The 15,193-nt window shown below is 37.7% G+C and overlaps 1 protein-coding gene across 1 annotated transcript in view; it reads right to left on the minus strand.

The window, feature by feature from the left end:
- Positions 1 to 15,193, minus strand: part of LOC118153514 (uncharacterized) — a 154,452-nt gene that overhangs the window by 112,346 nt on the left and 26,913 nt on the right. Inside the window, exons 8-9 of the mRNA XM_078375435.1 lie at positions 14,708 to 14,801; positions 8,215 to 8,319 (exon numbers count right to left, since the gene is read on the minus strand). The gene's annotated coding sequence lies outside the window, so the exon portion shown is untranslated. The remainder of the gene's footprint in view (positions 1 to 8,214; positions 8,320 to 14,707; positions 14,802 to 15,193) is intronic.

Here is a 15,193-nt window from a genome sequence, read left to right on the forward strand (position 1 = left end):
TTTTGGACTCTTAGACTTACACCAGAGACCTGTCAGGGGCCTTTGAGCCTTCAGCCACAAAGTGGAGGCTGCACTGTTGGCTTCCCTAATTTTGAGGTTTGGGGACTCATATTGGCTTCCTTGCTCCTCAGCTCCCAGAGGGCCTACTGTGGGACTTCATCTTGTGATCTTGTGAGTCAATACTCCTTAATAAGCCCCCCTTCATATATACATCTATCGTATGAGTTCTGTCCCTCTAGAGAACCCTAACTAATACACCCACCATGGTCAAGTAGGCTTCATTCCTGAGATGCAAGGTTGGTACAACATAAGCAAATCCATCAATGTGATTCCTCACATAAACAGAACTAAAAACAAAACCACATGATCATCTCATTAGATGCAGAAAAGGCTTTTGAGAGAATTCAACATCGCTTCATGTTAAAAAGCCTCAAACTAGGCATTGAAGAAACATATCTCAAAACAATAAGAGTTATCTATGACAAATCCACAGCCAACATCATACTGAATGAGCAACAGCTGGAAGCATTCCCCCTGACAACTGGAAGATGACAAGGATGCCCACTCTCACCACTTGCATTCAATATAATACTAGATGTGCTAGCCAGAGCAATCCAGCAAGAGAAAGAAATAAAAGCATCCTGACAGGAAAAGAGGAAGTTAAACTATCTCTCTTTGCAGAGGATATGATTTTATACCCAGAAAACTCCATAGTTTTGGCCCCAAAACTCCTAGATATTATAAATAACTTCAACAAAGTATCAGGATACAAAAATCAGTGTACAAAAGTAAGTAGCATTTCTATACACCAACAATATCCAAGTTGAAGCAAATCAAGAATGTAATTTTATTCACAATAATTTTTAAAAATAAAATAAAGTACCCAGGAATACAGCTAACCAGGATCGGGAAAAATGTCTACAACAAGGATTATAAAACACTGCTAATCTCCCTGGTGGTCTAGTGGCTAGGATACAAAACACTGCTGAAAGAATTAGAGATGACATAAACAAATGGAAAAAAATTCCATGTTCATGGATAGAATCAATATTGTTAAAATGGCCATACTGCCCAAATAAATTATAGATTCGATGCTATTTATAAAAAGGTACCAATGATATTTTCCTTAGAGTTAGAAAAACCTACTTAAAAATTTGTATGGAACCAAAAAAGAGGCTAAATAGCCAAAGCAGTCCTAAGCAGAAAGGACAAAGCTGGAGGTATCACACTACCCAACTTCAAACTATACTATAAGACTTCAGTAAACAAAACAGCATGACACTGATACAAAACTAGACACATATACCAAAGAAACAGGTTAGATAACCCAGAAACAAAGCTACACACCTACAATCATCTGATCTTCAACCAAGTCGACAATAACAAGCAGTGGAGAAGCAGCTCTTCACTCAATAAATAGTCCTGAGGTAATTGGCCAGCCATATGCAGAAGATTGAAAGTGGACCTCTTCCTTTCACCATATACAAAAATCAACTCAAGATGGATTAAAGACTTAAATATAAGACCTAAAACTGGAAAAACCCTGGAAAAAAAACTAGGAAATACCATCCTGAATATAGGCCCTGGAAAAGATTTCATGATAAAGACTCCAAAAGCATTTGCAACAAAGACAAAAATTGACAAATAGACCTAAATCAAACAAAAGAGCTTCTGCACAGCAAAAGAAACTTATCAACAGAGTAAATAGACAACCTACAGAATGAAAGAAAAATATATCCAAACTATGTATCTGTGAAAGGTCTAATACTCAGATTCTATGAGGAGCCTAAATCAACAAGCAAAAATGAGATAATCCTATTTTTTTTTAATGGGCAAAGAACACTTCTCAAAAGAAGACATACACATGGCCAACAAGCATGATATAATTTGACTGTGTCCCTACCAAAATCTCATCTTGAACTGTAGTTTCCATAATCCCCACATGTCACGGGAGGAACCCAGTAGGAGGTAATTGAATCATGGGGCAGTTACCTCCATGCTGTTCTCATGATAGTGAGTGAATTCTCAGGAGACCTGATGATTTTATAATAGGCTTTCCCCACCTTCTCTGCACTTCTCCTTGCTGCTGCCATTTAAGGAATGATATGTTTGCTTCTCCTCTGGCATGATTGTAAGTTTCCTGAGGCACAGCCCTCAAGCCCTGCAGAACTGTGAGTCAATTAAACCCCTTTTCTTTATGAATTACCCAGTCTCAGGTAGTCCTTTACAGCAGCATGAGAACAGACTAATACAAAGCATATTAATAAATGCTCAACAACACTAATCATTAGACAAATGTATATTAAAACTACAACATGATACCGTGTCACACCAGTCAAAATAGCTATTATTAAAAAGTCCAAAAAAAAATAACAGATGCTGGTGAGTTTGTGGAGAAAACTGAATACTTATACACTGCTTGGTGGGAATGTAAATTAGTTCAGCCACTTTGGAAAGCAGTTTTGAGATTTCTCTAAAAATTTAGAAAAACCACAAACCTAGCTATTTCATTACTGGGTACATACCCAAAGGAACATAAATTATTCTACCATATAGACATATGCACACATATGTTCATTGCAGCACTATTCACAATAGCAAAGACATAGAACCCACCTAAATGCCCATCAATGGTGGACTGCATAAAGAAAATGTGGTACATATACACCATGAAATACTATGCAGTCATAAAAAAGAACAAATCATGTATTTTGCAGCAACATGGAGGAAGCTGAAGCCCATTATCCTAAGTGAATTAATGCATGAACAGAGAACCAAATACCACATTTTCTCACCTATAAGTGGTAGCTAAACATTGAGTACACATGAGCACAAAGAAACAAACAATATACACTGGGGCCTACTTTAGGGTGGAGACTGGGAGGATGGTCAGGATAAAAAAATATATATACCTATCAGGCACTATGTTTATTACCTGGGTGATGAAATAATCTGTACACTAAACCCCTGTGATGTGAAATTTACCCAAATAACAAACCTGCACATATACCCCCAAATCTAAAATGAAAGTTGGAAAGAACAGTAAATAAATAAAAATGGACTAAGACAGTCACACAGTACTGGGAGACACTGGATCTTTGTCCCATCCAGGATACAGAAATACTGTTAACATCCCAGATCTGCAGCTGAACACCAGGGAGGCCATTCTTTAGCAATAAGATACATGACCTACTGCAGAGATCAGCCAACTATGGCCCTTTGACTGGCGAATTGTTTTTTAAATAACATTTTATTTGGAACACCAGCATGCCAATTTGCTTATATAGTCTATGGTTGATTATATGCTACAATAGTAGAGTTGAATAGTTGCAACAGAGACAATATGGCCCATAAGCCTAAAATACTTACCATCAAGTCCCTTAGAAACAGTTTACCAACTCCTGTGCTGGAGTAAGAACTACTCTTAGGCTTCCCTAGCAAAGCCTAAAGCCAAGATCCAACAGAATCAAAGAGAACTTCTAGTATATTATTTGCCTGCCAGAATGTAACTTAACAATCTTCAAAAAAAGAAAACATAATTCACACTCGTGACAATTTATTATCTACAATATTCATCAGATAATTTTAAAAGTACTAAATATTCAAAGAAGCAAGAAAACCTGACCCAAATCAGAAAAAAGCAGACAATATGAACAAACAATAGAAACAGACCCCAAGATGGCCCAAATGTCCACAGCTAACAAAAACTTTGAAATAGATATTAAAAATTTGTTCATGAAGTTAAAAAGATTGATAAAATATCAAGAAGTCTAATATATGTACGAGTGGTATCTCACAAGAATAAAATATATAGTGTATGGGACAGGAAAAAAAAATTGGAGAAAACATGGTCAAATATTTCCTGAGTTTGGTAAAAGACATCAATCTGCATATCCAAGAAGCTGAGAAAACTCCAAGCATGATAAATACAAAGAAAGCCATATCTAGGCTCATCATAGTCAAACTGCTAAAAAACAAATATAAAGAGAAAATCCAAAAAGCAGCCAGAGAAAAGCTACGTATTACATAGAGGTCCCTAACAGTATAAATGTTAGCTAATCTCTCACTGAAACAGCAGAAGCCGGAAGGCAATAAAATGATGGCTTTTACATGATGAAAAAAATAAAAAGGTCATCCTATAATTCTCTCCCCAGTGAAAACATTCTTCAAAAATGATTGTAAAATATGCATGTCTTCAAGAGAACAACATTAAAACAAATACTAAACACTTTTAAGTCTAAAGCAAAATGATACAAAATGGAAACTTGTATCTATAGGAAAAAGAGAAATGTACCAGAAATTGTAAATACATGGGTATATTTACAAATATTAGGTTTTCTTCCTTTGATTTCATTTAGAGACAAATAACTCTTTAAAACAAAAATATGTAATCTTGGGTTCATAATGTACATACAAGTAAAATATGTGACAAAGGATGGAACTCTGGTAAATGAAATTATTCAGCTATAAGGTTCTTATATGTGTGATGTGTCATAAATGAAGTGGTACAACTCTAATTGTAAGTGGACTATGATAAAATTCTTAAAAATGTAATTCCTAAGCAACCACTAAAACAGTAATAAAAGGTAAAGATAAAAACAAAGTAAATAAAATGGTTAAGTGAAAATAATTAATCACCACCACTCCCTTCCCCCCACCCCCAAAGAAAGGAAAGCGAAAAGAGCACAGAAATAAAATAAACAGCATATTGGACAAATAGGAGACAAGTAGCAAAATGGTTATTTCATACATAACCAAATCAATAATGATGTTAATTGTAAATGAACTATTCAAATTAGAATGTTTGTTAAATTGAATAGAAAAACAAGACCTAACTATCTGCTATCTGCAAGAGACTCAAGTATGTACCTTATTTTAAACAAAAATAGTTTGAGTAAACACTAACAATAAATAAATCAATATTTAGATTCTGTGGATTTTTTTAAACAATGGATTTATTTGGCTTACTTTATAAACAGAGAACTACAGTGTGATAACCAAGCAACTAGATGGAATTGTTTAAGAATATGAATATTATGTGATTTGTCTTCAAAATTTCAATGAATCTCTCTCTTATGAGAGCATATTACCCACCATATTATTTTGCTTACATGTCTTATCTCCTTCCTAGATTAAAAACTCACTGAGAGTTCAAACACTGAATAAATATCTACCAAGCACCTGTCACTCAGTAAATATGTCAGGCATTGAAAACACAAGGAACAAGTTTCACCAAAAGCTTATAGACTAGTAGAGGAAAATTACAAGTGAGCAGACAGTTGTAAGAAGGAAGTCAATGATTAGAGATATGACCGATATTTGACAGATAGAGAGAATTAATAAATGGGCAAATATTCTCAAAGTACTAGTTTGCATTTCTAAATTAAGTTCAACCATAGCCTAAACAATGCTGAGGCATTTCCACACGCTGGCAGTTAGCAGAAAAGAAAGCAAAATATCAAACAAGAACTAAAACTCCTTAATAGGGTTTGCCCTGAAAACGTGGCATTTCATAAACCAACAAAGTAAAGGCATTCTACACTCTATTCCAGTAAAGTACAAACAATATCTTTTAAATATATCATATGAACGATAAGTTTTTGTGATTCTTTAGTCTTAATTGTAAAGAAATGTAGTATCATGTTTTGTTCCGTGAAGAGGAAAATAATCCATGCATAATTCCTACCAATGAAAACAACTCAGTATGAAGTCTAGTCTCCTAAATATCTCTGTATTTCTCAATTTTATTTTCCTCTTTCCTTTTTTTGAGGATTTGGCATTAAATCAAACTTGAGTCCGGATGCAGGTCTTACACAGTATAGCTACTGTTGCTCCCGTTAGAGACAGGTCTCTAGCAAAAGCTTTAAAGGACACTGGTTCACCATGTTATGGCTTTGTCAGTGATGAAATTTCAAGAATTCAATGTCACTTCTGGTAACGTTACCCAGAAAACCAATGTAATAGTCTAATAAAGACAGACAAAGGCAATCAAATAATTTGGAATTTGGAGTCCACTTATCTAAGCACAGAGTCCTGAGTATTTCAAGGAAGATATTTGGCTGACTTTTTTTTTTTTTTTTTTTTTTTGAGATGGAGTCTCACTGTCACCAGGCTGGAGTGCAGTAGCATGATCTCGGCTCACTGCAACCTCAGCCTCCCAGGTTCAAGCGATTTTTCTGCCTCAGTCTCCTGAGTAGCTGGGAGAACAGGTGCGTGCCACCACACCCAGCTAATTTTTGTATTTTTAGTAGAGATGGGGTTTTACCATGTTGGCAAGGATGGTCTTGATCTCTTGACCTCATGATCCACCCACTTTAGCCTCGCAAAGTGCTGGGCTTATAGGCATGAGCCACCATGCCTGGCCACTTGGCTGACATTTAAGAAGTTAATTAACCTTTGTCATCTTTCAGAAGAACTGTTTTTACCCATCTCATTGAAAACATCCCGCAAGTTCCCTTTATGGTATATTGTGCTGTAGGGCAGCCAACTGTCCCTCACTGACCACATCACTGACCCTTTTCCACCCTTCCATGCTGACCTGCCCTTACTTTGTTCAGCTCCTCAATCCTACATGTGACCCAAAAGTGATGAATATTGACTAACCCAACTCATTCATGGTTTTTTTTCTCCTTGAGAGGGATTGATTTTAAAAAGTATGTAGGACTCAATTCTTACTAACAAGATAGAAGGAAAGTCTGAGGGAAACGTTTCAGGGAAAGTTTTTGTTACTATAAAGAACTAGAAAGCAAAGGTTCCTTTCTGCACAGGATGATGCCTGTGACCCTTGAAACTGCCAGACCCATCTTGCACATGCCAGGAAAGCTGGAAAAGGACAAAAATAATATGTTAAGAATGGGCCAGGTACAGTGGCTCACACCTGTAGTCTCAGCACTTTGGGAGCCCAAGGCTGGAGGATCACGAGGTCAGGAGTTTGAGACCAGCCAGTTCGAGACCAGCCTGGCCAACATGGTGAAACCCTGTCTCTACTAAAAATATAAAAATTAGCCAGGTTTGGTGGCATGTACCTGTAATTCCAGCTACTTGGGAGGCTGAGGCAGGACAATCACTTGAACCCAGGAGGCGGAGGTTGCAGTGAGCCAAGATTGCACCATTGCAGTTCAGCCTGGCTGACTGAAAAACTCCATCTTGGGGAAAAAATTTATATATATATATATATATATAATGTTTATATTTTATATTATATATACATGAATGACAAAGCAGTTACAAAAAACCCAAGTCCCTGAAAAATGTCTCTGAACCAAAGAATTAATCAAACCTACATTTCCCTATCAATAGGATATTTCACTGCATGACTTAATAAATCTTTCTTATTGAGACAGTCGTGTCACAATTGTTTTTCCCTGAACCTAAGGGGATCCTGATACAAGTCTCTGTTTTGGTCCATTTCTAGGATGATCACTCTGATTCAAAGATGAAGACCTGTGATGGGGAATAACATGGGAGACTTGAGTTACCATGGCAACTGAAATTCAAGGTAACATTACTCCCAAAAGGTACTGTTCATTTTGGGGAGAATTTACCAAGTTAGTATCTCACAAATTATATTGTAAGCCACAAGCTACCAGGCCAGAATGGGGCATAGGAGTTGAAGCCAGTAATTTCATTCCACTAAAAATAAGTGGAGTGAACCTCTGGGAAAATTAATCAGATTCCACATTCATCTTTTTCAGCTTCAAGAAGCCAAACTCTGCTTCCAGAATAAGCCTACCACCACAGAAAGACAAGCTTTGCATGTTCTCACTTATTTGTAGGTGCTGAACCTTAAAATAATTGAACTCATGAAGATAGAATGATGGCTACCAGAGGCTAATAATTATATATACTTAAAAATAATGAAAAGAGTATCAATGGGTTGTTTGTAACATAAAGTAATGATAAATGCTTGAAGTGATGGATACCCCATTTAGATGTGATTATTGTGCATTGCATGCCTGTATCAAAATATCTCACATACTTCATAAGTGTATACACTTATTGTATACCCACAAAAATTTACCAAAAAAAGGGTAAGCTGGATATTTGAGATCTAATTGCTTTTCTGGCCTTGGTACATAATAATGGCAACTTTTCATCAATACCCTCCATCCTCAGCCAATATCACGTAAGCAACAAAGTTATAAACCAAGCAACAGAAGGACAAGACCACTAAGTAGTCATTTTTAATATGAACACAAGTAAATTCATACTAACAAGCATTATGTAGTTGCCTATTGTATGACAGGGATGGTCTTGGATCCAGTCATTCCCTTGATTGACATAGCATTAGGCCATAATCTCTGCCTTATGAATTACTGTCTGGAAGAGAAGAGAAAATAGGGATGTGTCAAATAATTATAGCTGTAAAGAAAGCATGAGTATTTCAGGTCAGAATACGTACAGAAGTATAAATGTAACAATGAATAAGTGATGGGTCATAAAATGTAGTTGGTCAAGGAAAGCTTTTTGGAGGACTTACGCATTGAACTAAGTTGTGAATGAATTGGTGACTATGAATCAAAGGACTTAAGTTACTGACTTGGATAAGAAAATAATTTTGAGTAGGTAATTTAACACAAGTAAAGCTACCCAACAGAAGCAACAGACAGACAAGCAAACAAATAAACCTGCAGGCCGAGCGCGGTGGCTCACACCTGTAATCCCAGCACTTTGGGAGGCCGAGGCGGGTGGATCATGAGGTCAAGAGATCGAGACCATCCTGGTCAACATGGTGAAACCCCATCTCTACTAAAAATACAAAAATTAGCTGGGCATGGTGGTGCGTGCCTATAGTCCCAGCTACTCAGGAGGCTGAGGCAGGAGAATTGCTTGAACCCGGGAGGCAGAGGATGCAGTGAGCCGAGATCGTGCCATTGCACTCCAGTCTGTGTAACAAGAGTGAAACTCCATCTCAAAAAAACAAAAAAACAAAAAAACAAAAAAAAAACTGCAATATATCCAGAAAAGATTAAGGAGGACTTAAGTGCCTAAAACAAAATTGGCCACATTTTGAACACTGAAATACAAATGCTGACATAGAACTAAGCAGCTAGTCTATGCTGAGTATACATATACATTAACCCATTAATTCTCAATACCAACAGAAAAAAATATAGCTAGGAGGGAATTAAGGCCAACAAATTCGAGACCCTTACCTAATTGGCACAGCTGATAAATAGAATTCAAAATCCAATTTCTTTCTTTTTGATACTAAAATGCACATTTTCCAGAGTATCTCTGCTTGTCAAAAAATATAATTATGTCTCAAACACCAGGAGAAAAAAAAATCTGCATCAAAGATGCAAAAGAAATGTCCAAAAGTAGTACTTAACTGGAGTGTGCTCACCCAGTTCACCTCCCCAGTTGTGTCAAGTCCACACAAAGCACTGTACTTGAGACATGTTCACATTTTCCCAGACATGACAAATGGCCAATGTAATACCATTTTGCAGAGCATTACCAAACGATTTCTTACATCTTTCCTTTATATTATTTCTCATGGCTTCCTAACATCTAAACATCTCCACATTTATTTACTCGTTTAGTTTTATAAATCCAGAGGAAAAGTGGGCTCTCTAAACACCATCGTGGATTAGCCATCACATTAATTCTTTTAAACAATTTAAGAGAAAGATTTGATAAGGCATCGTGACTGATAAAATAGGTATATGAAAGAACTCAGCCCAGTTTATCTGCAGTCTGCTTTCAGCGCATCTAACAAGGGTTTACCTGCTCAGACACAAACTCTTCAAGCCATCATACAAAGTAAATTGGAGCAGAGGCATTCCACGGAGTTGAATGTAAACTTAGGGTAAAGTCACCTATAAGTCTCCCATTACAACTTTGTTTCCCTGGAATGAAGACATGGGGTGAAGGAAGTTGGGGTACAGAAGAGTGGAAATGTATTTGTGTGCCAAACTCTGTCCTTTAAATAAGTTTTTATTTCATTTTCATTTGAACCTTCTAGTTTTGGGAATATGACTCCCATCTTATAGATGAGAACAATAAGTATCAGAGAAATTCAATAATTTGTCCAAGGTCATCAGTTAAAACCTAATTGAGGCTGAGTATGATGGCTCATGCCTGTAAGCCCAGGAATTTGGAAGGTCGAGGTGGGTAGATTGCTCGAGCCCAGAAGTTTATGACCAGCCTGGGCAACATAGCAAGACACTGTTTCTATAAATAAAAAAAATTGTTTAAAATATAACCTAATCAAACATCTGAGCTAATGGATCATCCAGGGAAGATCATTTTTCTGAAGTTAATAGAATATATGGAATATACCTTTTCATTTTGTTATATTTCCTCGAAGAGTAATAATACAAGTTAACCAAAGTAGTTTTTAAAACCTGAAGCTTTATCCTAACAACACTGTTATCTTCAAATAGTTTTGTCTTCTTTAAGATCTACTATGTACTTGACTTGGTGCTGGAAACAGGATTCCAAATTCCCTGATGAGATCTAACCTGTCATTTTTATCTAAGCTGTTCAAACCCACAGCATGCATACGAAGGTTGAAACCAACAAAGAACATAGAGTTTAGGTTTACAATGTGAAAAAAAAATAATTCTGGTATTTACATATCATTCACATCAAATGAATAAATGACATGAATTACCATCATTTTTCTTAGTTAACAGCTTAACCACTTGATTCTAGGGTTGCACCAATTTACCGCGGATAGACTTAAGAAAACCTATGCCAGAAAGCTACTGGTTTCAAATCCAACTCCAGGAGCAATTAGGAAGAGAGCAAATAGAAGCATTTGGTTTTCAGGAAACAATTTCTGGTCTGTCCCATTTGCACACTCAAGAGGCAGCAAAACTGCATCTTATGGAGATCTGATTGGGGAGAAGAGGTGGTGAGAGGTGGGTGGAGAATCAGGAAAAAGGCAGTCTGGATATGAGACTCCCTGCAGTCAGTCAGATTCAATTGCTAAAGTCTCAGGAAACCCTGAACTATTTCTCCTGGAAATTAAACTGAGATTTGAAACTAATGAGGGGCCAAAGTATAGGAGAGTGTTGGATAGCATGTGCAGCTAATTATTTCATCCAGGGAGCCAAAGGGACCTTGGGACATTTCCATATAGCATATAAACTAGAGAAATTAATCCTAAAAGCTTAGAGGAAAAAATTAGGTTTCCATCATAAAAGTGCAGATACTGAATTTGCTGGTAATTTCACCTCACCTTCCTAGGAGGTTACACCAAGGCCAGGTAGAAAATTGCATTCTCAATTAAGATCAGTCTGGCTCTTTAGTGAACATTTGGCTGGGAACAGGAGTGCTCTAACGGGGTGGGTCCTGCGCTGCTCTAATATCTAAGAATTCAGTGCTCTATGGGTACAATGTTATTTGCATAGGGGAATTCTTTCAGAAGAAGGGGAAGGGAGTCAACACATCTCATCAGCAATCATGCTATCTAGTCATTCAGATAACTAGGTTTAGGCACTCTGTATACAGGCTTCTATCTTGCTACTTCAGTAAGAAACAGGAAGAGACTTGGGGGTTGAAAGGCTAGAGACTGTTTTACACAGGAAAATCTACTTCTCTCTGAAGGAGTTTCAAATCAGGTACTAACTGTAATACACATCTTATCTCTCTGAAACAAAATAATTATGGTTCGGTGTCATTTAATGACAGAGATCTATCATGAAAAATATTGCTCCTAAACTACAATCCTATACAATACATTATGTGCTGAATGAAGCAGGCAACTGTAACACAGTGGCCAGTATTTATGTATGCAAACATATCAAAACCTAGAAAAAAAGCAGTAAAAATATGGTATAAAGGAGAAACAGATGGCACTCCTGTATAAGACACTTAGCGTGAACAAAGCCTGCAGGACTGGAAGTGGCTGAGGGTTAGTGTTAAGTGAATGTGAGGAACTCGGACATTACTGTACGTGACTTTATAGACTTTATAAACACTACATTTAGGCTATGCTAAATTTATTTTTAAAAGCATTTTTCTTCCTTTGATAATAAGTTAACCTTATCTTACTATAAGTCTGAAAAAAAAAAAAAGGTTCGGTTTTTTTACTTTCCAGACATTCCAATTTTTAAAAACTTTGACTATTTTGTAATAACACTTAGATTAAAACACAAACACGCTGAATAGCTGTACAAAAATATTTTCTTTATGTCCTTATTTTATATGCTTTTTTTCTATTTTGAAATTTTATTTTTTGCTTTTTTTTTTTTTTTTTTTGAGACGGAGTTTCGCTTTTGTTACCCAGGCTGGAGTGCAATGGCGCAGTCTCGGCTCACCGCAACCTCCGCCTCCTGGGTTCAGGCAATTCTCCTGCCTCAGCCTCCTGAGTAGCTGGGATTACAGGCACGTGCCACCGTGCCCAGCTAATTTTTTGTAATTTTTAGTAGAGACGGGGTTTCACCATATTGACCAGGATGGTCTCGATCTGTTGACCTCGTGATCCACCCGCCTCGGCCTCCCAAAGTGCTGGGATTACAGGCTTGAGCCACCGCGCCCGGCCTATTTTTTGCTTTTTAAACACTTTTGTTGAAAACTAAGACACACACACACGCATTAGCTTAAGCCTATACAGAATCAGCGTTATCAATATCACTCTCTTCCACCTCCACCTCTCTTCCCACTGGAAGGTCTTCAGAAGAGGGGTAATAGCATACATGGAGCTGTCATCTCCCATGATAGCAATTCTGCCTTATGGAACACCTCCTGAAGGACATGAGGCTGCTTTACAGTTCTTTTTTTTTTTTTTTTTTTTTTTGAGACGGAGTTTTGCTCTTGTTACCCAGGCTGCTGGAGCGCAATGGCACGATCTTGGCTCACCGCAACCTCCACCTCCTGGGTTCACGCAATTCTCTGGTCTCAGCCTCCTGAGTAGCTGGGATTACAGGCATGCGCCACCGTGCCCAGCTAATTTTTTGTATTTTTAGTAGAGACGGGGTTTCACCATTTTGACAGGATGGTCTCAATCTCTTGACCTCGTGATCCTCCTGCCTTGGCCTCCCAAAGTGCTGGGATTACAGGCTTGAGCCACCGCACCTGGCCTACAGTTCATTTTAAAAAAAAAAAAAATGTAAGTGGAAGGAGTACTCTCTAAAATAGTGATAAAAGCATAGTATAGTAAATAAACTAATACATCATTCTTGCTATCAAGTGTTATGTACCATACATACTTGTATGTGCTAGACCTTTATATTATTGGCAGTGTAGGAGGATTTTTTACACCAGCATCACTACAAACACATGAGGACTGTCTTATGCTATGGTGACTACAACATCACCAGATGATAGGAATTTTCAGCCCCATTATAATCTGTGGGACCATTGTCATACATGCAGTCTACCATTGACCAAAATGCTGTTATGTGGTGCATGAGCTTGTCCAGTTGTCCCCAAATGAGGCTGATTCTTACTATCACTGGTGGGACTTAAAGACAAAAATCAAACAAAAGTCCTGGGCTCCATCTCCAGATCCTGCTTCATTAAGCGCAGGCTTGTTTTATTATTATTATTGAGATGGAGTCTCACTCTGTCACCAAGGTGGAAATGCAATGGTGCGATCCTGGCTCACTGCAACCTCTGCCTCCCTGGTTTGAGTAGCTGGGACTACAGGTGCACGTCACCATGCCAGCTAATTTTTTTGTATTTTTAGTAGAGACAGGGTTTCATCACATTGGCCAGGCTGTTCTCAAACTTCTGACCACAGGAGAACTGCCTGCCCTGGCTTCCCAAAGTGCTGGGATTACAGGCATGAGCCACCACCCTGGGCTAGCACAGGCATCTTTTAAGATCCTTTGGTCTCCTGAATACAAGAAAAAAAACAAACAAACCCATCCAAAAGTGGGCAAAGGATATGAACAGACACTTTTCAAAAGAAGACATATATGAAGCCAGCAAACATGAAAAAATGCTCATCATCACTGGTCATTAGAGAAATGCAAATCAAAACCACATTGAGATACCATCTCATGCCAGTTAGAATGGGGACCATTAAAAAATCTGGAGACAAGAGATGCTGGAGAGGATGTGGAGAAATCAGATCACTTTTACACTGTTGGTGGGAGTGTAAATTAGTTCAACCATTGTGGAAGACAGTGTGGCGATTCCTGAACGATCTAGAAATAGAAATTCCATTTGACCCAGCAGTCTCATTACTGGATATATACCCAAAGGACTATAAATCATTCTATTATAAAGACACAGGCACAGGTGTGTTCATTGCAGCACTGTTTACAATAGCAAAGACCTGGAACCAACCCAAATAGACTGGACAAAGAAAACGTGGCACATATACACCATGGAATACTATGCAGTCATAAAAAATGATGAGTTCGTGTCCTTTGTAGGGACATGAATGAACCTGAAAACCATCATTCTCAGCAAACTGACACAAGAACAGAAAATCAAACACTACATGTTCTCACTCATAGGCAGGTATTGAACATTGAGAACACTTGGACACAAAGAGGGGAGCATCACACACTGGGGTCTGTTGGGGGGGCTACAGGAGGGATACTGGAGGGGAGGGTGGGGGGGATAAGGTGGGGAGAAATGTCAGGTATAGGTGATGGGGAATGGTGGCAGCAAACCACCTCGCCATGGATGTACCTATGCAACAATCTTGCATGATCTGTACATGTACCTCAGAATCTAAAGTACAATTTTAAAAAAAAGATTCCCTGGTAATACTGATGATCAGCCAGTTTTGTGAAATACTTACCTGATTTATAGAGCATCAAACATCTGGGAATATGGTAAACTTTGAAGGATTTTTACAAATCTCTTTCCAGATAACCATTAACATGCAGAATAGCCTAAATCCAGAGGAACAGAAAAAGGTAGATGACAATGCTATACATATTTAATATAACTTTTTAAAAGTGATTTTCTATACTACATGTAATGATGGGGCAGTCAATATACACACACCTAGTACACAAAAGCAATCAACAATTACTAGCTAGTGTTATTATCATCATTATCTGTAGCATCATAGTGTATGGGCTATCTAGAGCAAGGGTGAGCCAACATTTTATGTAAAGAGATGAATAGTAACTATTTTCATTTTTGTGGGCTTATAATCACTGACATGCTTATTCAACTCTGCAATCATGGTGCAAATGCAGCCATAGACAGTTCATAAATGAATGACTGTGGCTGTGTTCCAATAAAACTTTATTTATGGAAACTGCCATTTGAATTTCAT

This window comes from Callithrix jacchus, chromosome 5, assembly GCF_049354715.1.
Source record: "Callithrix jacchus isolate 240 chromosome 5, calJac240_pri, whole genome shotgun sequence".
NCBI classification, from domain to species: Eukaryota; Metazoa; Chordata; class Mammalia; order Primates; family Cebidae; genus Callithrix; species Callithrix jacchus.